At 44.6% G+C, this 26,600-nt stretch overlaps 2 pseudogenes; both read right to left on the bottom strand.

The window, feature by feature from the left end:
* Positions 1 to 18,302: 18,302 nt before the first annotated feature.
* Positions 18,303 to 22,118, bottom strand: LOC139015695 (pre-mRNA cleavage complex 2 protein Pcf11 pseudogene; annotated as a pseudogene).
* Positions 22,119 to 23,604: 1,486 nt separating this feature from the next.
* Positions 23,605 to 25,479, bottom strand: LOC139015792 (double C2-like domain-containing protein gamma; annotated as a pseudogene).
* Positions 25,480 to 26,600: the final 1,121 nt, after the last annotated feature.

The following is a 26,600-nucleotide window of genomic DNA, read 5'->3' on the forward strand; positions in this document are numbered from 1 at the left end:
AGAAACACGGGGAAGGTGCATTCTGTGGGGGCTCCAGGCCCAGGTTGCTGGGTTTTCATCTTAGTCAACACTATAAGCCAAGGCATGAAAGAAGAATTGCTATGTTGACTGGAATTTAAAGTGTAGAAGGAGGAAGAATTATGGGAAGTGGGGTTAGGACAGGAATTCCAGGAGAAGGAGCAAAGCTCAGACAAGGGATGTTACAATTGGCATGAAAGACTTCTCCTACCAAGAGGCCCCGCATTCCTACTGCCTTCCAACACCCCTCAGCACACAATCCAAACCTCTGCCCTGCCACTGCCAAGCACGCATTTGTTGATAAGCAGCAGTTAAATTAGCTGGAGACAGAAAAGAAACCCTTTCTTTAGTTATGGCCTGAGAAGTTACAATTTTATCTCACAGCGGTCTTTGAAGAGCAGGAGAAAATGGTACTGAAAAGTTTCCGTGCTCAGATAAGAGGTTAGGCAACTATAGACGTGATGTTAGCCTCCATTCAGAGAGGGACTGTTCACAGTGATTTATGGGCAGAATTCCTAGGGTGGGGGGAGGCAATGGCCTCAGCACCGCAGACCAAAGGGGACAGTGCTTTATAATCTACTGAACAAATGATAGTCAAATTGCAGAAAACACACAACTGCAGAGATAAAAGCGCACGCCCTGGGGCCAGGAAATTGTAGAGCATTTATCCAGGAAGTTTAAAAGGAAAGCATTTCCCTGAGCCCACTCCTTATATTTATCTTTCTTGTTCTCCTTTTTCTGTCATCATATCGCATTTCCTATCTTACTGACATTTTTTATAATCAATCTATATGGAGGTGAGTCAGCATTTTATATATAATATATAATAATACTAATATATATTAGTTTAAATATTGAAAAGTTATCGTGTTTCTAAATAGTGATGCACTTTCCATCTGAAGAAAACAAAAACCCCTTAATCCATAAAGCCTTAATTAACCAAAATACAGAGAACATGGTGGTAAGACAAAAATTTTAAGGTTGTGGCTACGAATAAATCATCCTGATTTTTACATTGCTTCTGAGAAACTTCCACTTTCCACAGCTGATTTTATAAAATGGGAAGCACTTCTTTTCTCGTCATTAAATTTACTATACTTAATGAAATTTAAAAGGGTCACTTTTGTTTTTAAATTTCAATGTATATGGATCAACACACGATACCTTAAATCACCTCCCTACATTCATTTTGCAAGTTTTCATATTGACAACATGGGTAATAAGTAATAATTATGCAGTGATTTGTGTTTAAAAGTTTAGAATCTACTTAGAATATAAGACCCCTTAGCCTGTCCTAAACAGCCATTCTTAAACACCATCGTTTTGATAATTTTTTCTAAGTATTGACTGAAAAAAATCATTGATTTTTAAATTCAGTCTAGTTCAGTGATGGCAAACCTTTTGAGCTCAGCGTGTCAGCATTTTGAAAAACCCTAACTTAACTCTGGTGCTGGGTCACATATAGAAATATTTTGATATTTGCAACCATAGTAAAACAAAGATTTATATTTTTGATATTTATTTTATATATTTAAATGCCATTTAACAAAAGAAAAATCACCAAAAAAATGAGTTCACGTGTCACCTCTGACACGCGTGTCATAGGTTCACCATCACTGGTCTAGTTTGATTATATTCATAGTTGATTATATTAAAAAATTCACCTCAAATGGTAATTGACCATTTTTATTAGGTAGACGCTGTATCAATAGCATTAGACATAACAGCTCACAAAATTCTCACAACCACCTCTGAGATTGGTGGTATATTTGCACATAAGGTGCAACTCAGAACCACCCCAAAAGATCCTCCCATCCACCATCCCACACATTCCTATGAAAAGACTGAAATGTGAACTGGGAAGGAGTCCTACAGAACCAAGGAGGCCCACAGAGATGTCCAGCAGCTCCTTCCAGCCTGGTTCTAGAAGGTGTTATGCAGTTAGAGCAGCTGTGACAGTACCCAGGTGGTCCCCCTGCCAGGTCACCAAGCCCCAGAAGAAAGATTAACTCACTTGTCCTCCCCGCTGTTAAGACAAACACTTGTGTTCCTTTGCTGTGGGCCTTTCCTTCACACCCCATAATATGCCAGAGTTCAAGCTGACTTCTTTTACAGTTGGTCATTTCACAACACTTAATTAGAGAGAAAAATTCCTGAGCCTAAATAAAGTGTGCTTAATGCAGTAAGCATGAGCCCTTCAAAATATGTGAAGACCTAAGCTTTGTTTGATTACCTCCTATGATTTAATTATGTGTCCCCAAAAAAGGATATGTTGAAGACCTAAGCCCCATTGCTTCAGTATGTGACTTTGTTTAAAAAAGAGGGTATTTGTAGAAGTAACCAAGTTTAATATGAGGTCGTGGAGGTGAGTGGATCCTGACCCAACATGACAGGTGTCCTATAGAAAAGGGAAATTTGGACACAGACAAACACAAAGGAACCATGATGTGAGGATGCACATGGAGAAGCCCTATGAAGATAGAGGGTGGGAGTGGCACATCTAAAGTCAAGGAATGCTGGAGACTGCTAGCTAACCACCAGAAACTAGGGAGCGACAGACAGGAAGGAGCGTGGCCCTCAGACACCTTCATTTCAGAATTCTAGCTTCTGTTATTGGTGGGGAGCTCTCTGGTGGAAGTGGACTTCTTGGGGGGCCCCAGGAATAAGAATTTCCTGAAGACCCCATGGGAGGGTGAGGTATTGTGGAAAGTTTTAGTTTTGTGGAATTAACATCCTGGGTTTCAAAGGTCCTATCTCCCTGCATCCCACCATGGAAAAAGTCCCATTTGTCTTCAGCAGAGTTAGAATCAATGCCCCTGCATTGATATGCCCCATTCCATATTTGTACAGTGCAGTCCAACATCTGGCTAGCTTAGCTTGTGTTCTCAGCTATAGTCTATGGTGTGTGGAGTCTGCATGGCTATGGGCCATGTGGCTTCCAGGGCCACACGGTGGGCTAACGTGGGTCATGGAGCAGGAGAGTGTAAAGAAGCAGGAGTAAAGCAAGAGGAACAAGTGAGAGAGAATTCATTTGTAGAGATTAGGTATTCCCAGATTTTCAAAGGTTTGCTTTGGGCTCCACCTTCCCAGCCAATGTTCTTTGTTCCCAGGTTAGACTGACAGACAAGCACCTTTCCTACGTCATTCTGAAACCGGACAATCAATGGGTCCAGGCTGTCTGTCACTACTTGAGCCAATTAAGCAGAGATAGGGTTGAATCATATATGAGCGTTTATTCCAATAATGCCTGCAGTATGGGAAAGCAGCAAATCGTTCACAAAAATCTGCTGTCCTCCCCCTCCCCCCATAAGCCAGCAGCTTATATTGGGTAGAAGGACAAAGATTAAATGGGGAAGTAGGCAAAAGGGATAAAAATGGGTATGCAAAATGGGCAGTTTTGCCCTAACCGGTTTGGCTCAATGGATAGAGCGTCAGCCTGCGGACTCAAGGGTCCCAGGTTTGATTCCGGTCAAGGGCATGTGTCTTGGTTGTGGGCACATACCCAGTAGGGAGTGTGCAGGAGGCAGCTGATCAATGTTTCTCTCTCATTGATGTTTCTGGCTCTCTATCCCTCTCCCTTCCTCTCTGTAAGAAATCAATAAAATATATTTTTTTTAAAAAATGGGCAGTTTACTGGCAATGTGGGCTGGGGGTTTGCAAAGGCCTGGGGGTGTGCAAATGAAATAGGAATTTTTAGGGGTGAAATAGGCAGGTTTGAGGAATTTTATTGTATTTATTTTTTTTAAATATATTTTATTGATATTTTACAGAGAGGAAGGGAGAGGGATAGAGAGTTAGAAACATCAATGAGAGAGAACCAAGATGGCGGCGTAGGGCATAGACCTGTGCGTGCTGTCTCCCACAACATCATTGAAACTACCAACTATAAGACAAACAACCACCATTCAGAACCATGGGAAAGTTCTACAACTGGATGGAAAGAAAGAAGCGCAGTGAGACTGAGTAGGAGCTACAGAGGCGTCAAAAACAGGTACAGAGTCGCGCGCCAGGCGGGCTGCAACTGGATGTGCGGCTTTTTTCAATCAGAAGGGGTTATGAACTCTCTAATGCTCTGGCTTGCTCAGGGCGGGTCTCTGAGGCCCCAGACCCCACGGGGAGCGGCGGTACGGCCTTGCAGCAGTGGGAAAGCGAGGGAGGCTCTGTCGCGCAGCAGCTCGCCTGCACTGGGGGACTCAAAGTCCCAGAGTCCCAGAGATGCCAGGAGCCACGGAGATGCCATTGCTATTTGCCCCGCCCCGGTGACTCCCTGAGACCCCGCCCTACTCAATTTATATCCCCATCCAAACTGTGACAGTGGCACAAAAAAACCCACCTGTGCTTTTGCAGCCTAACCCAACAAATTGTAGACTTCAACTCCTCGCACCCATGGGAGACACACTCAAGAAGCAGACCCAGGAGAACCAAGATGGAGGCGTAAGGTACAGATCTGTGTGTGCTGCCTCCCACAACAACATCAAAACTACCAACTATAGGACAAACAGCTATCATATGGAACCATGGGAAAGCTGGCCCAGTGGAAGCTCTAACTGGAAGGAAAGAAAAAAGAGCATTGAGACTGAGTAGGATGTGCAGAGGCACCAAGTACAGAGCCCAACCCAGCAGGCTGCAGATTTCAGCTCCTCGCATCTGGGAGGGACGCGCTCGGGGGGCGGAGTCAGGTTCGGGGGAGGCCGGGGCCAGGCCGGCTGGGCTGGCGAGGTGGAACCGCTGTACCAGCAGGGGCACAAGCACGTCCACCAGTTCCAGTCTCATGTGGGACGCTGGGGGACAGCAGACGGGCAGTCAGTGCACTTGGTGGAGGGCGAAGTCCAAGCAGGCGTGCCGAATGTTCAGCCACCAGGAACGCCTGGAGATTGTGTCTGGCGGGGAGCCGCCTGGCAGGGGACAGAGTGCCAAACTTCGTGTTGCCCCGGTGAGGCCAGGACGGCCCTGGTGAGGTCGGGACGGCCCCAGTGAGGTTGGGATGGCCCCAGTGAGGTAGGGATGGCCCCAGTGAAGTTGGGACGGCTCCAGTGAGGCCAAAACAGCCTCGGTGAGGTCAGAATGGCCCCGGTGAGGTTGAGACCGCCCCGGTGAGGTCGGGATGGCCCTGGTGAGGTCGGGACAGCCCCAGTGAGGTCAGGACAGCCCTGGTGAGTTTGAAACAACCCCAGTGGGGTCGGGACGGCCCCGGTGAGGGTGAAATGGCCCCGGTGAGGTTGAGACAGCCCCAGTGAGGTCGGGATGGGCCCGGTGAGGTTGGGATGGCCCCCGTGAGGCCGAAACGGCCCTGGTGAGGTACAGCATCGGTGAGGTCGAGACGGCCCAGGTGAGGTTGGAATGGCCCTGGTGAGGTTGAAATGGATAATGGGGACCAGTATAGACTGATGAACAGGGGTAGATGCAGGGGCAGAGCAGCATTGAACAGACTGTCAAACTACAGTGGGAAGCCTGGGAGGGTTTGGGGAGGGGGGCGTTAAGAGATCAACCAAAGGACTTATATGCATGCATATAAGAATAAATGGACACAAGACACTAGGGGGTAGGGGAGGCCGGGGGAATATCAAGGGAGGGGGGGGAGGAGATATATGTAATACTCTTTGTAACACTTTAAGAAATAAAAATTATAAAAAAAAAAAAAAAAGAAACATCAATGAGAGAGAAACATTGATCAGCTGCCTCCTGCACACTCCCTACTCGGGATGTGCCCACAACCAAGGTACATGCCCTTGACCAGAATCGAACCTAGGACCCTTAAGTCTGCAGGCTGACGCTCTATCCACTGAGCCAAACTGGTTAGGGCTTGAGGAATTTTTAAAATGAAGGGGGTCCATGGAAAAAAACACAGGGCTACAGAGTTGCAAAAGGGTACATTTTCATAAGACAAGGGAGCAGGGGGCCAGTAGAAGTTACATTTCCATAAGACAAGGGAGCTGGGAGTACCAAAATGTATATATTTACAAAATAAAGAAGGAAGAAGAACATCCAGAGGAATAGGAGAACAATAAGGGAGGAGGGCCTAGCATGTCCCATGTGAGGTTTGACCTTTTGAGCCCAGGAGTTGCTATAATGACCAAACCAAAGGGGAATATCAAGGCACAAAAACTGCAGCCTTTATAAACCAGGGGAAAAGGAACTCAATGGGACTCTTTCCCCCTCTTTCCCCCTCTTTCCCCCTCTTTCCCCCTCTTTCCCCCTCTGCATGTGGGAGTCTATGCTGTGAGATTTTTTTCCCCCTCCCCACATGGAAGTCTGTACTTGTTCTTCAATAAATTTCTACCTTTGTTATAGAAGACTGGAGAAAAACCAAGCAATGCTTAGAGAAATAGAGTTACACAGCTTTATTATGCCAGCAGACTCAGAGTAGTTGCCTCTCAAATTCTGAGCAAACCAATATGGTGGAAGCCCCTCTTTTATCCCCTTTTGGTGTCTTTGTCCCCCAAATATGGATTATACTTCTGGACCTTTTGTGGGCTTTGCAAAAAGCCCCAGGTGTTGGGGGTCTTGAGACCATACCTAAGAGCCTGGCCTGGTGCCAGCACTGATAACCCCCCTCTGGGGGCTATGTCATGGTTTATGGCCTCTGAGCATTTAGGTAACAGGTCTTGCAGACCAGTTTGTGGAGAAAGGGGCAATGACTTAATTATAGGTTATCAAGAATGTACACTGGGCTTGCTAGCACAGATTCAGATTGCTAGTGCCCCCCCCTCCCCCCAAAAAAATATCAGGATTACATTGGAATTAACCTTTTAGCCTTCTCACCTTTACTATACCATCTTCCCTCCATGGTTTCATTCTTCAACTCCGATGGACAAAGAGCCCAGGACAAGCCATCCTGCACAGGGGAACACCGTGTGTTCTAGTCCAAAAGTCCCATATCATAAAGGACAGAGGGTTTGCAAAGGGCTAGCACCTCTGGTTTCTGCAACAAGGTTGTTAATCTTTCCATGATAATAGCAAATCCCAAATGTAGAGGATGGACCAAATTTCCAGGTGAGCCCCCCAGGTCCTGCATGCAACTCCTCGTCAGGTTGGAATGTGCTTTCTTTAATCAAAACAAAACAACTATGGTTAACAGAGCATGATTAATATTTTTTATAATTATAGATAGTCCCCAATATTCTATTTTTGCCCCTAACAATTCCAACTTCACTGTGCATGCATCCATTTCCCTTCTCCCAGTGATTTTCAGGGAATGAAGTTTCCAGGGGGAGTGTAAAGTTGCATCTTCCTAGTGAAGATGCCCAGATAACCTTGCAATGTCTGCCCTCCCTTTGCTTTCTTCCTGTTAATATTAATAAACTAGCTGGTCATGATGACTGTGAGACCAGTTTCTATTGTATTAAGCAATAATATTGTTGTATTGTTTTGTTATGGCAACCCTAGCAAACTAATACATTAACCAAATCTTTCCTGGGTTTCCTTTTTTCCTCTCATTATTATTTTGTGAGTTTGACTAGCTGCAGCTACATGGCTATTCTGATTTTCTCTTTTAGTAATTTATTTGTTCTTGGCTCCAGAGATGGAATTTAATATTTAGTCCCATTGCTGCTGCAAATGAAGATATGAACAAGAGTTTCACTATTAAAGGATGTCCTCATTTTATGTTGCAGGTCCTAAGGAAGTTTAGTGATAAGATCCACAGACTCTGACTCATAGAATGCCTTGGTATTATAGCTTTCTATACAAAAGGCTATTCTCCCTCCCCCACCCTCCAAATGAATGAGAGTTTGAATGACAAGAGGCTTATCATTATGTGCTTGACAACTCAGCCTCTGTCAATAGCATCTTTCATTTGCAGATCTGCTTGTCCAACATCCAGAGGAGAGTTAGGGCTATCTCTAGGCTTCAGGGATGCTTTCAGCAGCAATAACATCCATCTCCACGTTGTAAGCCATATGCCCATAGGCATGTCAGTGTTCCCAGCTACACATAAATCTAAGTGAATTAAAGATGCGGGCCCCTGTTTCCATCCTTTCTAATAATACTGGTGAAAATGTAATTCTCTGTGGGATCGAGGATGAAAGCAATCTTACAACTTTTAATTATAGTGAGGTTTTTAAAAACTGATTATTTCAATATATTTCTCTAGGTAAAAATATTTATTGTAGCTCTGTCTGATTTGGCTCTGTGGATAGAGCGTCAGACTGTGAACTGAATGGTCCCAGGTTCAATTCTGGTCAAGGGCACATGCCCGGGTTGTGGGCTTGATCCCCAGTAGGGAGCATGCAGGAGGCAGCTAATCAGTGATTTTCTCTTATCATTGATGTTTCTATCTCTCCCTCTCCCTTCCTTTCTAAAATCAATAAAATTATTTTTAAATGTATATTTATTGTAAGACCTCTCTTAGGATGCTTATCAAACCATACATCTATTCATTTGTTTATTCAATAAACAGATATGAATACATAAAATAAACAGCAACCATTTATTACTATGTACCAGGCACTGAAACAGGAATTTTAGGGGAACATAGGCAGGCTTAGGGAATTTTTAGAATTGGGGTCCATGGAAAAACACAGGGATACAGACTGGGAGAAGATACATTTCCATAACACAAGGAAGCCAGGTGCAGTTACATTTTCATAAGACAAGAGAGCAGTAGCAGATACAATTCCATAACACAAGGGGACTGGAAGTAGCCAAAAAAGATCTATACTTACAAAATAAAGAAGGAGGAAGAAAGCTCAGAGGGAATAGGAGGACAATGAGGGAGGAGGGCCTCAAGAGTTACTATAGTAACCAATGCAAAAGGGAATATTGACCAATCAGAGGGGATATGAGGGCATAGGAACTGCAGCCTTTATAAACTGTGGAAATAGGAGGTCGGTGTTTCCCCCTCCCCATGTGGGAGTCTGTTCTGTGGGACCCTTTCCTCCTCCCCTTGTGGGAGTCTGTACTTGTTCTTCAATAAATCTCCATCTTTGCTATACGACCCTTTGTCTGTGGATTCATTCTTTGACTCCGACAGACAAAGAATCTGGGTTCCAGTCCAAAAATTCTGTATCAGCACTGTGCTGAGTACTTTACTTTATCACCTCCTATGCCTCATGACAACCACATAAGGTACACACTATTATTGCCTCATTTACAAATAAGACTGAAAGGGACATTCAGACTAACCAAGGATCCACATCCAAGTTTACAGAGTCAATACTTGAAACCAAATCTCTGACTTCAGAGCCCACCCTCTTAACTCCTCAGCTATTTGGCCTCAATTGAGGGCTCTCTAGGTGTCAGCTATTGTGCTAAGAACAAGAGAGAAAAAAATGTTTGCCCTATGGCTATATTCCTTGTGGTTAAGAACTTACAGTTTAGGGAGAGAAAATGGTACACAAGCATTTCATTATAATTAAGTCTGATCATCGCAGAACTGTAGTTAGTTGTTTATGCTCATATCAAAATCTCTTGATGTTGCAGAAGACCAGAGAAAAACCAAGCAACGCTTTAGAGAAAAGGAGTTACACTGTTTATTACACCGGAGGACTCAGCGGAATAACTTCCCAAGTCTGAGCAAAGTAACATGCAGGGAGCTCCTCTTTTATATTTTTCTGGTGTCTTTGTCCCTCAAATATGGATTATGCTTCCAGTCCTTTTTGCAGGCTTTGCAAAAAGGCCCCAGGTGTTGGGGGTCTCCAGACCATACCTAATGGTCTGGCCTGGCACCAGCATTAATAACCCCCCATCCGAGGCTGTGTACTGTTCATAGTTTATGACCTCTGTGAAATTTGAGCATTTAGGTAACAGGTTCTGCAAGACCAGTTTCTGGGAAAGAGGCAGTGACTTAATTATAGGTTATCAAGAATGTACACTGGGCTTGCTGGCACAGATTGAGATTGCTAGCCCCCCAAATATCAGGGTTACATTGGAATTAGACGTTTTAGCCTTCTCATTAATACATAACGCCAAGGCCCACCCTCTATAGTATTTACTTAAAACAAAGATCTTCAGGGGGAATATTCTAAGTGAATGATAGGAAATAAGGTAATATATATATATTTAATTATCTTATTTATATATACTGAGTTGAGACTCATATTGAGATACTGTAGAAGTCCAGCTGATTTACCCTGCCTCAGCAAACCTAAGGAACCATCATAAAGTCATAGACACGATGTGGCAAGAGTGGCCTTCCCCTTTCTCTCCTTGCCAAAGCTGCCTGGAAGAGAACTTGTCATATTTTCTCTCTTGCCTTCCTCTCTTTTAGGCAAATTTCAAACCTATCAGGAGTCCCCTTGCTGCTGTCCTATAAGAAAGCATCTGCTGTAGCCCAGAACAGCAAGCATTTTCAACATTCAAGTTTTAATCAAATCTCGACTTGTCTTTGGCCTGATTTCTTCAAGCTCCCTAAGGCTGGGGGTTATGGCTAAGTGCCGCCTTATCCAATTATCACTTGTGTGCAACCTTGTGGCATTTTGTAGCTGAAAGAGACCTTAGAGATCATTTCCTAGAACCTGCTCATTACCCTGTCACCCCTCAGCATTTCTGTAATTAGTTTGCTCTGTTTAATTTGGATTTATCCAGTTGTTGCTTCAGAGTATACTTAAGAATTTTTCCCCCATGCATTTTCTCTCTCAACTAAATTACAAGATCCCCTAGGACAGGGAGTGTATAAGTATTAAGTGTCTTTGTTTCGACTGCTCTTTCCAATTATTTTAATACTAGAGGCCTGATGCATGAAATCTGTGCAAGAGTAGGCCTTCCTTCCCCCAGCTGCCAGCACCGGCTTCCCTCTGGCACCCAGGCTTCCCTTCGACACCCAGGACTTGGGCTTCCCTCTGGCCACCGGCAGGCACCCAGGACCCAGGCTTCCCTTGCAGCCCCAGCTTCATCCGGAAGGTCATCCAGAAGGACAGAAGGACGTCTGGCCTAATTAGCATATTATGCTTTTATTATTATAGATAGTGAGTGCTCGGTAAAAGTTGTCAAGTAGATAATTCAAAATATAAAAAATAGGATAAATGGTTAGTATGTTTAGAAGTAGGATAAATGGTCAGTATGCTTTTTGGGCTTGGGTTATTCTATAGTTGATAGTCTTATGATATCAATGCCCCTTAAAAACCTATTTTTATGTAACTTTGGACTTTTGGTTATGGGTAACAGAAACCCATTCATGATTAAATAAGAAAAAAACAAGGTAAAAAATACTATGAGGTTAAAAGGACAGTAATTAAGCTGTGCTTCAGGACAGGGCCTCTGACACGATCAGTAAAGACCTCCCACCTTTTATCCCTGCTCCCCTTGTACATACCCTTTATTCATCTCCAGCTCTCTATGTCTATCTCTCCATCAGATAACCATCTGAGGAAACACAAGATGGCCAACAGGTCCCTAGTTTACACGTTGCAGCCATCCAAAAATCAGCTGAATTTTTTTATTTCCAATTTCACACTTCCTAAGGAAGGATTGCTAATAGACCCAACTTGAGTCTTCTGTCAACCTCTGGACTATGATCAGAGAAGCAGGATCATGTGAAGTCCTCCTCATTTCCACTGTAAGGAGGAGAGAAGTTGATAAGAGAGATTTCTCAGAAAAATTAAAACACACACACACACACACACACAAAACAGACTTTGACAGAAAGAAGATCAATGTGAATCTATTATAATTTCAATGCCCATAACTCAGGTTCTCTAAATTATGACTCACAAAATAAAGTCCCAACAGCTTACCTCTTGCATATAGAAGGGCTCAAATGTTAACTACTATTATAAATTATTTTAATATATATTTTATTGATTTTTTTACAGAGAGGAAGGGAGAGAGATAGAGAGTTAGAAACATTGATGAGAGAGAAACATCGATCAGCTGCCTCCTGCACATCTCCCACTGGGGATGTGCCCGCAACCCAGGTACATGCCCTTGACCGGAATCGAACCTGGGACCCTTCAGTCCGCAGGCCGACGCTCTATCCACCGAGCCAAACCTGTTTCGGCTACTATTATAAATTTATGTAGGAGAAGTAACTAATTAGTAAATGAGTACAAATTATGGCAGCCATAGTGGATGATCAGAAGATTTTCATATTTGATGTGTCTCAAAATTTTATACATTTATTTCATGTCTAAATATTTTATTTATTTATTTAAATATCTCTAATCCTGCATTGTGACATTTTTTCCTTTGAAAGTAGTTGGTTGCTTAAGGGCTAATTTAATTATCTTGTAGAACCATAAGTCTAATCTTGGAAGAATTACTAAATTCTCCAGAGAACTGGGAAATTTCAGTGATATAGATACAACCACAGAGCAAGATATGTAGATTGCTATCATTGTGTAACACAGAGAAACATTCACCGCAAAATTTCAAGGCCCCATGAGCAATAGTTTTATAAAAGCCCCATGAAAATATCCCAAAACTAGTTACCAATTCCAGGCAAATTCTAAGGATTTTTCTTTGACTTCGTCCCACATATTTAACATAATAAATTCCACAAAGTGGCTCAGAGAGGAAATGACAAGCGCACAAGAGCCATTGTTCTTTCAGTGTGCAAAAGTTTAGAATGAGAAATAAACTATTCTTTGTGAGGCCAGGACAATATACACATGTGGGAAACAGCTCAATGTAACTGAGTGAGTGTTCTGAACCAAGATATTCCCTGTAAATAGCATGACCAAACCTCAGGGTTCCAAGTCTCCCTTTCCTACAGAGACATGTATCTGTCCATTCATTATTTGGAGCAGGTCTGACTGACTGTGGGACCCTCAAATCATGCATAATATAAAGAGACTTGCTTCCCTTAGGCTTCCAGATTGTCAGACGAGGCCATCCAGGGCACGCTGGCATTAAAATCCAAATAGTCGCTGAACAATAAAATGTGTTACAATTCGATCCAGTCTGGGGAGTCAAGGTCTCATTATACAAGCCCTCAGGGCTGAGAAGAGGCAGGAGAACAATGATGGAAATGTGCGTTGCCATGGTGTCCCTGCTGCATCCCCTGATTTCACAGGAGTGGGACTGAGTCTCTTTAAACCAATTTGGTGGCAAACGTCTTCTGATTACCTTTCACAGAAGTCAGACCAACAATGAGTGCTCCTGCATCCCACATGAATCATTAAAAACTCTTGCTATTCAGGTTTCCTATGTGATCTTTTCCCAGTCCTGGAATGGAGTTGCTTATTATCTCTGAGAGAGAAAAGCAATTTTACCATGAAGTATATGCAGTTATGATGTGTGATTATTTAGAGAAAGAGGGGAGCACAATCGGGAGAATGGAGTCACTCATTGTGAGTAAGAAGATCTCATCCTAGCTCCATTATTAGATTACAGGGTAACCTTCAGAAAACTCCTAAATTGGCCGAGGCCTCAGCTTCTTCATCTTACCTATATTATTGATTAAAAGATGCACAACTATTTTAGTTATGATGAAGAAAGAAGAGCCATGGCCATTATAACTATAATATGCCACTGATTATAGAATTCATCCTGATTGCAGAAATGTTAAAATATGAAAAAAAAAAAAACACAAAAAAACAAAACACAACAACCACATTTTAGGATTAGTGTTAAATGTATAATTGAGGAGTGGCACTTTAGCAAAACTGGTGTTTCTGAAAGTGGTCCTCCCTGGTTGTTCACTTTTTTCAAGAAATGACTATTTAAATTGTCGACTTCCCTTCTTTTAGCAGTTGTGCTTTCTGCAAAAAAAAGAAGAAAAAAAAAGCAGGGGATAAGCAGGGCTTTTAAGAAAAATGTCCAGCAGTTATAGAGTGCCTCTCAATCAATCACATATTTGAAAGTTGAACTCCTCGCCTATTCTAAACTAAAACCCAAAGTCAGGAATTTGCAAAAGGTCAACACTCACTCCCTGCTTACCACTCAGCCTCAAAACGCTTTTCCTCATGCCAGAATCCCCTCACTCTCAGCTTTTTCTTGATTAGTTCTCTTCCTTCCCTCCTTCCCTGGTTCCCTTCTCCTTTTTTTCTTTCCTTCCTTCTTCCCACCCATCAACAATTATTAAGCACCTACTCTGTGCTTAATAAGTAGCCAGGTCCTCTGCTAAGTGCTCCAATACAACAGTGCATAAAGTAGGCACCGTCAGAGCCATCATTGAGAAACAAGCTCACCGTGAGTGGAAGACGGTCATGGGAAAGGCACTGCAATGCAGTGTAATAGGAGCACACACACACAATTCATACCTGTCAGATCTGGGAAGGAGGTGACACCAGAACGTAGTATGCCAATGTCTATAATAAATTCCCTCATGCCATGGAATTGAGTGCTCTGGTTAACTGAGTTCCAGTTAACTAACATAACTCTGAAATGGTTTGACCTACACATTTTCTATTCCCCCATAATCTAATCTTAGGTTGTAATTCTCTCCAGATGACCTTTTGCTCTAGCCAATCAGTAGCCTCCCACACACTCCACAGATCCTGTTGCCCTGTGCTCCAAACCTTTGCTCAGTCAACTCTTTCAATTGCCTAATGCAGTAGTTCTCAACCTTCCTAATGCCGCGACCCTTTAATACAGTTCCTCATGTTGTGGTGACCCTCAACCATAAAATTATTTTAGTTGCTACTCCATAACTGTAATTTTGCTACTGTTATGAATCGTAATGTAAATATCTGATATGCAGGATGTATTGTTACAAATTTAACATAATTAAAGCATAGTGATTAATCACAAAAACAATATGTAATTATATATGTGTTTTCCGATGGTCTTAAGCGACCCCTGTGAAAGGGCCATTCGACCCCCAAAGGGGTCGTGACCCACAGGTTGAGAACTGCTGGCCTAATGCGTGTTCCAAGCTCTTCCACCCAACTATGCCTGTGACTTACTCAGCACCTATTATGCATCTCAGCCCAGTTTTCTCTGGAGAGAACTGAGATGCAGAGGAGTTTAGCAACTAGTCTGAGGTCACATAGTCAATAAGCATCCAAGCAGCATTCAAATCAGGACAATATGTTTCCAAAGTCCCTTCTCTTTCTTCCAAGCCACACTCACCCATTGTAGCCAGAGCCCTTCTTCATGTCAAGGCCAAGTTCAAATCTTACCATCCCCAGGAAGTTTCCCTCTGATAGTTGCAGCCTGTACTGATCTTACTTTCCCTAGTCTTTCTGTGTGTATTCCCATAAATTTGTTATAGACCCTGCCATTGTTTCTAGATGTGCATACATATTTTTCAACAAAAGTGTAAATAACTCACAGGAATTGTACTTTACATTCTTTGGGATTTGGGATTATCAATGCATGTCAGGTAGCAGGCTTCCCTTTATTGCAGCTTAGAAGACCAGGATGCCAGCTCTCTGAGGGAACTCCTTCGCTTGGTTCCAGGAAAGGGTTGCTTTTGGTGATGCTGGGCTACAGAAGCTGTAAACAAGGAAAGGGGCTATGTAATAACCCTGACAAGCACAGGGAGACCGCACGGCAGGCCTGACAAGCTCCGTGACCAAAAGGAACTTCAGGGTGATGGTGTGATCAGAATTTCTACTTGGGCAGGTCATAGTGTTCAGTCACATGCCAGGCCTATGGCTTCCTCAGCAAAGGTCAGTCTTTACAGTAAGTGAGCCCTGTCCATTGTTCTTATGCATCTAGGATAAGATACCATTGAAATGTCAGAGTGATTTTCTTTTCCTACCCCCTGAAGACACAATCGCAGGCACCAGAGTATAAGATCACCAGAGCACAAGACCACAAAATGCCTCATTGTTACCTTGTTCCCCAAATACCATCTCTATGTGCTGCAAATGTTAATTATTAACTATCCTGTACCTATTAGTGTAAAAAAAGCACGTGTTTCTCAGTTTTGCCTTTTATCCAATCCTAGAGATTTCCCTGCTTTGCTCTCCTTAATCTACTGTCAATGGATTTCAAGCACCGTCCTTATATCTTCCCCTTTGATTCTAATGTACTAAATAAGCTACAAAACTGCCATTCTCTGGAGCATTTGAGACCTGGCTCCCAGCATAAGTCATCTGTTTGGCTCAAATAAATTCATAAAATTTCAGGTTTGGATGTTTCTTACATTGACAAAGCTCTCAGAGGTATAAACCAGACCTGTTTTGCTCTCAATTTACCTCTCGTTCCAGGCAGGGTCATGAACTTAGAGAGTATCCACTGTAAATGGGAAATGAACAAAAATTAAGGATACAAAAGGTTTTGTGAGCTTTGAACTGCCTCCCAGAGCAGCCAGACCAGAAATGTATCTCTTTTTAAATGCAAATCAAATGCCATTGTAGGTGAGGTATTTGATTTTTTTTTCACTGAAATTTCTCAGGACATGAATTCTCAAGTGGCTCAGACTGACATATATGATTGGCTTTTATTCTTCCCCATACCTAAGTCACTCCCAGGGTGTTCGCAAGGCACTTAGAGAAGCGCATTCACCCACCAGGCTGCCAATTGATCATTTAGTACTTTATTACATGACTTAGTACCAGAAAGTGGGGAAAGCACAGAGTGGAATTTGATTCCTTATCATTATTTGCATGACATATATAGCACTTTTCTCCAGGCCCTGTGCAGAGAATATTTAACAAGCCGCATTAACTTCCAGGCATCTAGAATTGTATGGCTGAAAACAAAGGAAGCAGAAAAGGTAAAATGTGGGATAAGGGGAGATCTGACTCAGAGAAAAAAGAAAGGCAGATAAAAGCAGAATCAAGTCCCAAAGAGCGTGGAAAGTGTGCTAGCTACCTGGGTGTGGTGGCATCCAACAGTCCACAAAACAAAACTACCCAAACAGCTTCACTTTTCCATGTGCTTTAGGTCAGAGGTCAGTGTTAAACTGGATAAGGGACAATTTAGGCTAGAAAATATGAGCAAAAGTATTTCCACTTTGTCATGAATGTATTAAAAGCTGAAGACAGTAGAGCATAAGGAAATCTTCATGTGGATCCCAAATAGAAAGTCTATTATCCAGTTGTGCTGATATAAACCAGCCAGAGTAGAGAGCACAAACCCCTAAAATGCTCTTCTTTCTAAGAATAACAAGCACCTAGAGTTTGTTATTCTTAGCAGCTTCAGTCATCCAGGAATTTAACTTAAAAAATGTTAGCCTTGGTCGGTTTTTATCAGGATAGCCTTTTCTCTAAATGGTTTCCTGATTTTCAGCATTTTAAATTGCCCCTTCAGTGAGACAAACATGCACACATGTGCATGTGCAGACACACACACACACACACACACACACATACACACTCACATCACGAAGTGGTCTAGTGAATGAGAAGCAGAGGACTATGATATCATATATAGGGTTATAATTTCCAGGTGACTGGATACACACCCCTATATGACTTTGCGTTGGATTTGTAGACCTAGTTTAGGGGATGCACATTTTTCATTGCTCACCTTTTAAAGTATATTCTGGATGTTTCTCAAAACTATGTCAACATCCAATATCCCCCAAACCTCTAACTGTGGCCATGTAAGACCTGCATCAGTTCATAAAAGTCTCTTTAATCACATGTGATTCTCATTACCAGGATGTCCTCTTTCCAAGAAATCACTAAGAGAAAAGAGACAACTTGAAGAGATTTGGTGAAACTTCTCTGGTCATTTCCAAGAGACAAACGTTTCCTTTAACACATTAATTCACACATTTCGGCATAGAGAGTGCACATTATCTTTGCAGTTATCACCAGACTCAAAAAAACCTTGGAAATTTTGTGAAAAAGCTTAGTGGCTCATGCTTTACATGGCAGGGTTCCCCCACCTGGCATCTACTACTTGCTATAGCCATTTGTGGGATATTGCTTTCCAGATAAAAATTGAGCTGGAAGATAAAATGGGGAGAGCATCACAAAGTGTCTTGTAATCTCCAGATATATTTGGGAGCAGCTTAATTTCTATTTGTCTAGGCTTTCCGATGTTTATCATAGAGCTTTCATTTGGGAAGGGGAAACCTGGCTTACATGGTAAATAACAGGTATGTTGTCTCAAAAGATACAATGCACTATGTCCATTTTTTTTAACCATCCATGGACCCTTTCAACAAATACATGGTGAATATTTTTTTGGGGGGGGGGGTAGCAAAAATATTTTTTATTTATAATTTGCAGTTTCACAAGTGAAAATTGTACATTTTTATACATAACAATTTCGTTTTGTTAAATTGCACACATCTACAGAACTTTCACACAACAAGCACCGGAAACTGTGCAGGCAGTAGGATAGGCAAATACTAAAATGTATTTATTAACCAAATGATAGCTGACGGCCCTGCCTCAGCTAGACAATTTATACAGATAGTTCTTTATATACATAAAAAAAATTCTTCACCTAGATCCAAACAGCAGCTTTTTAAAAAAAAGAAAAACATACTTTTCTCATTTTATTTAAACTGACTCAACTGTATCATTTTCTGTTTTAATTTAATGGACCTGGTGCCCTGGAAGGGACTTGAACGGGTCACCTGTACCCTCCAGAAGCTAAGAAGGGGAGGGGCTTGCTCAGGCCACGTGACTGGGCAGTTTCCATCTTTGCCGTGGAGAGGAAGAGAGCTGATGTTGAGAGCCACAGACAGGCCGGGCACTTGCTGATGGCCTCCCACTAGGTGCCCACGCCACCCTCCTACGGGTAAGGCCCATGTCTCGGGAGCAGCTCTGAGAGGCTCTTCTCCACTCAATGGGTGTTGCTATGCTCTCCTCTGTACAAGCTGGTGGGGTATCAATTTGTTCTTCCTTAACTTTGGGGCTTTCACAAGATTCCTGCAATTCATTTTTGACAATGTTCAACATAATGTTCAAAGGGTTTTCAACTGGTTTCTTGCCGGGAGATGGTATACAATCAAATGAAAATGTATTTTGATCATCTTCATAACATGATGGATGATAAATCTTTCCATCCACTCTAATGGCATTCTTTAAATGCCACTCCTCCTCTTCTTCATCCCAGTATTGTTCAAATTGTTCTTGACAGATTTCACAACTCTCCTCTGTTCCAGCTGGCCCTGCCGGTACACTTTGGAACTCCTTTTCTTTAGCAGCTTCCTGAGTTTTGAGCACAACTTCTTCATGCACCTTTTCAAAAAACTGGCTCTTTGCACGTTCTTCCAAATCAGCTATTTCCTCAAGTTCTATCCAGTCTGTTAAACTGTAGTACCAACGTCTATGAGTAACTTTTCTGCAAACGTCTTTTTCAGTTCTATTTTGCCGATAATGCCAGTCCAAGTGATCTGCATATACATCTGCCTGTGATGTTGTAAACCTCATTCCACAAGAGTAACACTGAATACCAGTGTACAGTCGATTTATAACACTATCATAACGTTGTTTTAACTCTTCAGTTGTAAAATTGGTAAGATCTGGAACATCTTGATCTTCATTTTGATCTTCCTCCTCTTCAGTGGGAGGCTGAGCAGCAACTTCATTTACTTGTGTTGTAGCTGAATCAGGCTGGGACAACTTGAGAATTCCTGTTTTTCGCAGTTTTGAAAATAATTCATTGACATCCACCTGACTGAGGTGATTATCAGGATATGCCTTAGGAAGGGCTCCTGAAAGATTCTGAACAAATGCTTCAGGATTTTGTGGATAAACTGGTAAAAATTGTTGTCCCTGGCCAAATGGTACTGGCTGAGCAACACCAGTCAGAACCTGTTGAGATGCCTGAACATTTCCTACTGTTATTGGAGCAGATAAATTGCCAAAGTTTCCAAATTGAGGACTTTGAAGATTCTTTTCACCAAAATAGTGTCCAGAAGCTCTGCTAAGGGGATTTGAGAAACTCTGGTTCCCAGGACCATGCGGTCCATTAAAATTGGGTCCTTGAGGTAAATCAAATATTTGTTCATGTCTTTGGAATTGCAGTCCTTGGGATGGGGCATTAAAAGCATTGCCAGGTGGCTCATGATATGGGCCAGTCTGACTGAAAGAAACGGATTCAAGCCTTTGTGAAGGATGATTGTCAAATCGTGTGCCTTGAAGACCAAGGGGAATATCAAACCTTGATGCTTGCTGGTGTTGCGGACCATCAAATCTTTGAGGAACACCATCAAATCTTGGTTGAACCTGCTGTCCAGGTGGTCCATCAAATCTCTGTGGACCTGGTTGACCAGTTTTTTCAAATCTAGGACCTGGTTGACCATGTAATCCATCAAATCTTGGTAAGAGTGATGGCTGATCTGGCTGCCCATTAAACCTGAAAGCATGACAACCTTCAAATCTTGGACCACCTTGACCCAGAGGCCCTTCAATTCTCAGTCCACTTCCTGGTACAGGACCCTCAAACCTGATCCCAACCCCTGGTTGACCATGTGGACCCTCAAACCTAAGGTTTCCACCAAGTTGATTATGTTTTCCTTCAAACCTCAGATCAGCTACTGACTGACCATAGGGGCACTCAAACCTCATTCCAACTCCCTGCTGTAGCAAAGGGCCCTCAAATCTGATCCCACTTGCTGGTTGAGCATGAGGTCCATCAAACCTAATTGCAACTCCTGATGGACCACGACCCCCCTCAAATCTATGTCCACTTACAGGCTGACCTCTGGGATTATCAAATCTAAGTCCACCCACAGGCCGACCATGAGGTCCCTCAAACCTCCGACCTCCCACAGGTTGACCCCGATTTCTCTCAAACCTGAGCCCACCCACAGGCTGGCCCCCTGGTCCTTCAAATCGTAGACCACCTACAGGTCCCTCAAACCTCAGACCAGGGGAACCTTCAAACCGAAAACCACCTCCGCCTGCTTGACCAATTGGCCCTTCAAACCGCAGAGGTGTCCCTACTGGTCCTGGAGGACCTTCAAATCTCAAAGGACACCTTCCTCCTAGCTGACCTTGTGGTCCTTCAAATCTCAAAGGACCACCTCCCCCCATTTGTCCAGGTAACCCATCAAATCGAAGAGAACCTGATGCAGGAGGTCCATCAATTCTAGGGCTTAATTTATTAGGTCCTTCAAAAATCATCTTGGTTGGGCCATCTCTTGTTACTGATGGCCTACTAGGTCCATCAAATAATGGTCTGTCTTCAGCTAACACTATAAGTCGCTGATTTATATCAAGGCCGGCGAATCGTGATGCTGGGCTATCTACAAATGGTTCATCTGTATCTTCACATCTAGGTCGCTTGAGTGGAAAACGATCATTGAATGGTGACCTCTGCTTTTCTCGTACACCTTCTTGATACTGAAATAGCTGTAGAATTTGATGCACAACAAGGAACTCATCCTGTGTAATTTCACCAGATGCTAAACGTTCACTCATCTTTTGAAGTAATTCTCTTTTGCCTGTAAGAGTTAACTCTTTAGGAATCTGAAGATTGGCATCTACACTTAATCGATGCTGTTGCTTTGGGGCTTGAGGTGACAAAATTCCTTCAGTGCTTGACCAGCTTTCCCTATGGTCGTCACCTTGTTGCAAGCTTTTATTTTCTTCCCAACCATATTTCCATCTTTTGTTAGACTTGGAATTTGACCAATTTTCCACATTCTCCTTTGGTTCAGTGCCTGACTTTGTAGAATGCTGACTTGTAGTTTCTTGCGGTCGTTCCTCTTCAGTCTTTTTTATTCGCTTTGGATCTCGAACATCCTGCTCAGTACTTCTCTTAGCGTTTCTTTCTTCCCTGGAAGGTGGCATAAAGTCTTCCATATGTGACTGCTTACATCCAGATTGACGAATCTTTCCAGCTGAAGGCTCTTCAGGCGATTTATTTAAAAATTTAGGATTCACATGGATGCTAGATTTATTCACATTGCGGGGTAGAGGTTGAATAGGCCAAGCAGGATCTAATGAGTTGACTCTGACATCCAGGGCATAAAGTTTCTTCAATGGGAATACCTCATCCCACGTGGAACGTAATTTAAATAGACGTTTTCTAGTATTTTCATCCACCTTTTCAAACACACAAATAAATGTTGCAACTAGATTTTTAGTAAAGGCAGCGAGATACTCTCGCCCAACGTTTTTCACGATAGAATCCATAAGGTACAGAAGAGGAAGCTTCTCTGAGGAAGGAGCCTTGGCGGTTTGGGCCTCGATGAGAGAGACGATCTCCTTGGCGAAGGGCAGGTTCTCCTCGGCTACCATGGTCAGCATATTGATGTACGGTTTGCTATTGAAGGTCAGGTCTTCCAGGGATGACTGATAATCCCGACAGGCGTCCTCCCCACCCCAAGCGGGACCGGCCTTGGCCGGCGTTGGCTCTGACATTGCGCCGCAACTGCAGCCACTCCCCGCCTCCCTCCCGACTGCGCTTCCTCTCCCAGGCTCCGGCCTCACCAAATGCTGACCGCAGAGGGGGTTGGGGTATGACGCCGGGAGAGGGGGGGCGGGGGGGCGGACTCCGGGTACGCAAAGTCGCCCTCTCACGGGTGATCTCCGACCACTTCCAGAGGCCTCAGGAGCCTCTTTCTCTACAGGCACAAAAGGGTGCCGGCGCAGGCGGCTCCAGCTCCGAAAATGTCTGTGTTCCCAACCGCTGAGTCGTGTGAAATGCTGTTTCCCCTATTCTTAAACTAGGAGTTGATTTGCAGGAAGTCCAACCACGGTGCTGGCATTTAGTTCTTCCTATGGGAGTGCACCCCGCACTGCAGTGATTGGGACAGGAAGTGGGTGGCACCTGTTACCAGTCCCAGGAGGTGGGGCTTGCCTGGTCTTGTTTAGGCATCAGCTGCAGTAACTTGTGGCTCCACTAGGGGGCAGGGCAGCAGCACTGGACCTTCCATCTGAGAGGGGCCTGGGCCAGTCCTGCCTCAGCCTTGCAGCACCCCTGCCCCTCCCAGGCCAAAGGGGTTCTGGCTTAGTCTTTGGTCTCCCCTAGGGCCCCTCCAGTTACTGTCACTGCCTCCTGACAAGGCTTTGTCTAGGGCTTCTGTTGGTGTCCTGCCCCAGCAGGTCCAGGGGTTCCCAAAGGTGTGGACGGAGTCGGCAAAGAAGGAATGACACGGAGACAGCAGCGCTCAGTTGATCAGCATAGCGAGGTTCTCTACCCAGGATCTCCAGCCAGGTTCTGTGTTTTATTGTCTTGTTACATCTGTATTTATACCAGTTGATTTTAATCCTATCAATTTCTATTCCAAAGGTTAGGGTGTTTCTTATCTCCATTCCAGGGAATAAAGATTATGTAGCTTAAGTGTGATTGTTCATAGTTAAAGTGATTCATTACCCGCCTGGCACTTAGTTAAGGGCTTTTATTCCCTCCCTAACTCAAGGGAAAAATCCTCACCTGGGGAAACAACCTTTCTCGGGTGCTGGAAGCCGTCCCACCTTTGCTGCTTGACGCAGTCGCTGCAGGGAAGAAACATCTGCACAGCTTATGTTTCAAGGGACCTCGTGTATATGGCATACTGTTCTTAATATGTTTGCTCCCCCTCTTAACGCTCCCCGAGAAAGGTTGTTTCCCCAGGTGAGGATTTTTATCAGTAAAACCCCTTAACTAAGTGCCAGGCGGGTAGGTAATCACTTTAACTAGGAACAATCACGCTTAAACTACATAATCTTTACTTGGGATGGTCTCCTTCAGTTACTTCCTTGTAGCTTAATAGAACAATAGAGTAACCTTGGAATGAAGATAAGAAACGCCCTAACCTTTGGAATAGAATGGATAGGATTAAGATCAAATAGGATAAATACAAATGTAAGAGGACAATAAAGAGAGGAACCTCGCCATGATGATCACCTGAAAGCTGCCTCCCTGTCATTCCTTCTTCGAAAACTCCTTCCACACCTTTGGGAACCCTTGGACTATTGGGGCTGGACCCCAACACTCGGGGAGGTGGTCCTGTTTAAAACACAGCATTAAGAGGGGGAGCAAACATATGCCATATACGCCAGGTCCCTTGAAACATAAGCTGTGCAGAAGTTTCTTCCCTGCAGCGATTGTGTCAAGCAGCAAGGGTGGACCAGCTTCAGGCAAGCTACCAGCTCCAGGAGTGGCACTCACGTTGACCCCTGGGAGCAGACAGTGAGCCGCACCTGTCCATTCTCTCCTGCCCTCCCAGATGCTCTGGCACAGACAAACCCCATCAGTTTCAGCAGCTGCCTCCAGGTGGCCTGGGTCTCTGCCCCTGCGGGCTTTGCATATTCCAGTGCCCCACACATCCTCTAGCCTAGCTGCCCCCCAGGGCTCCAAGCACTCGCAGAACATATGGGGGTTGGCCTCAGTGTCTCCAAGCCCATCTCCCCATCTGCCTGATGCCCGAGTACCCCAGGCTTGTCCCCTTCACATCCTGCTCAGTTCCACTGTCCCACGCACCTCATACAGGGACATACCCCAGGATGTGTCCAGGCGCTCCAGCCTCTTGGTCTGAAAGAGCAGAGAGCCTGGTCACCTTGGCCATACACTACCCAAGTTTCCCTCCCTGCCCACCCCCTCCAGCTCCCCCATCACAAGATTTCTGGATTCCAAAGCCCCACCTTGTGTGCCACCCGACTCACCAGCCTCCGCTTCTCCAGACACACACTGAAGCTCCTGGCTCGGTTGGGCACCAACTTCCTCAGGGGCACCCGCAGCTCCCCCAGGGGAGGCACTCGCCACCGCCGTGGCCGCAGCCGTGGGTCCTCACACACACACAACCTGGTGGCCATCCAAGTCTGACCTGGTCAGGCAAGCCCCACTCCACCCCATTCCCTCGTGGCCCCGCCTCAAGCCTCACCACAGGGTCTTGCGCCCATCGTCCTGGTGGGTGAAGCCGTGATAAGTGAGCGTCTCTTCCCAGACAGGCCCCCTTGTGCCCTGAACTGTGCGTGTCCTCAGCTGGCTGGCCTGAGGGCCAGGCAGGGAGGGTCAGGGCCTCCTCGGCCCCAGGGCCTCACTCTGGCCACCTCCCCAATAAAACCCCCAGTTGTGCAGCCTGATGCCCAGGCCTTGTGGGGAGGATCCGGCCAGGACTGGCGGGTGTGTGGCTGAGGGGAAGCAGCAAGAACCTGGGTCTTGCCCTCGCCTTGCTGGCCCCTAGCAGCAGATTGGCTTTAACATAGGTGTCCAGGGAGCCTGAGGCTGGTGGCTTGAGGCCTTGGGAAGAAACAATAGATATGGGACAGGCCTGTGGCCCAGGCCCAAGGCTCAGGGACCCCCGCCCATCCTTAACTTGGCACGGTGAGCCGTGCAGTGAGGTGCTGTTGTCCACATCAAAAAGAAGTGTGAACTCGAGGGTGCCCAGGGTAGCTAAGGGCAGGTGGCCTGCAGGTCAGTTCCTCTGGCACCCTGCCACCGTGGCACCATGCTTCCTGCCCTGGCCCTCATAGGTCAGATGCCTGGGATGCCTGAGACCCCATCCTGGCTGGGCTGGGTCCAGGGTGTCCTCATCCCCTGCCCCCACTCACCGCTGTCATCTGAGTCTCCCTCTGGCTCTGGGTCTGGCTGCGGCTGGGGTGCAGAGCTGGTGGGAGACACTGCAGGGTATGGGTCTGGGGCACCCCGGGAAGGTTCAGCAAAGGGGTAGAAATGCGGAAAGTAGTCGGAAATGAGGGGGATGGGCTGGATGGGTCCTGGGTTTACATCAATGGCCATGTGCTCCTGCATGCTCACCCGCTGTGGGCGCCTCCAGCCCGCTGCCGCAGTGCCTGCCATGGGGGCTCAGGCAAGTGGAAGGGACTCAGACAAGCGCCCTTGGACTGGATATGAGGGAGCCACACGGGGCCGAGACATGGTCAAGAGGCATCACTGAGGGTGCTGAGAAGGGTCCTGGGTGGCAGCCGGGGACCTGAGAACAGAGGGCAGGGTTGGGTGGGTGGGGAAGAAGTGGGGGGCTTGAGCCTGGAGGGGGACCCCATGTGCTAGCAGCACCTGCTGGGCTACTGACCTGAGAGCTCTGCCACCTGGCTCTGTTCGCTGCTGGCACTGGGTATCCATGGTGAATATTTTTATGTGCTCTTCATATTTTGAAAAATATAAAGAATAAGTTATATGATGTCCCCAAAGAGTTTATAGTCTTCTTTGGGAGAAAAGATATATGTATGGAAAATAATCAGATTATAGTAAAAGACAAACAACTTGTAATTAAAGATCTATATCTCCCCACTCAACTATTTTTTTACCTATATTAAGAGACAGGTTAGGAAGAGATATGAATTCAACTCATATGTGTAAACTCACTGGTATCCATTTTTAAAACAATCTACTATTTACCATGTTTGCATGTCAGCTTATTGAAATGGAGACAAGAATGTACAAAGCGTATTCATGGAACCATGAGCTGTCAGTTTTACCTGTAGCATAAGAACTTTGTAGAGTGTTTTAGAAGAATAACCCTAAGAAGATATGGCATACCCACATTGTAGAGTATCTTAAAAGCAAAGCTCTGGCTAGGTTTACTTTAACAGGCATAGTTGCTACTGAGAGTCTTTAAACATGAAAACTTGAAAAATAACCTGTCAGTAATAAATTTATCTACACATGTATGAATTATGAGGAGGAAATCTGGGAGTTGGAACAACCTGCTCGGAAGGTATGGTATTCTTCATGACCAGTGAGGAAAGAGTGAACTACAAAGAACTACGAGGGAGGGGAAAAGTGTGCAGATCTAAGACAGGTCAATGCTGTAATAAGGGCATTAGCATACCTTGTTTTATTATGCTTATGCTTTATTTACTGTACTTCGCAGAACTTGTGTTTTTTATAAATTGAAGGTTTGTTGCAACCCTGCATCAAGTAAGTCTATCAGCCATTTTCTCACAGGCTCAGGTGATGGT

Source organism: Myotis yumanensis, unplaced genomic scaffold (genome assembly GCF_028538775.1).
Source record: "Myotis yumanensis isolate MYYU_CA2020_CCGP unplaced genomic scaffold, mMyoYum1.0.hap1 SCAF_8, whole genome shotgun sequence".
NCBI lineage: Eukaryota > Metazoa > Chordata > Mammalia > Chiroptera > Vespertilionidae > Myotis > Myotis yumanensis.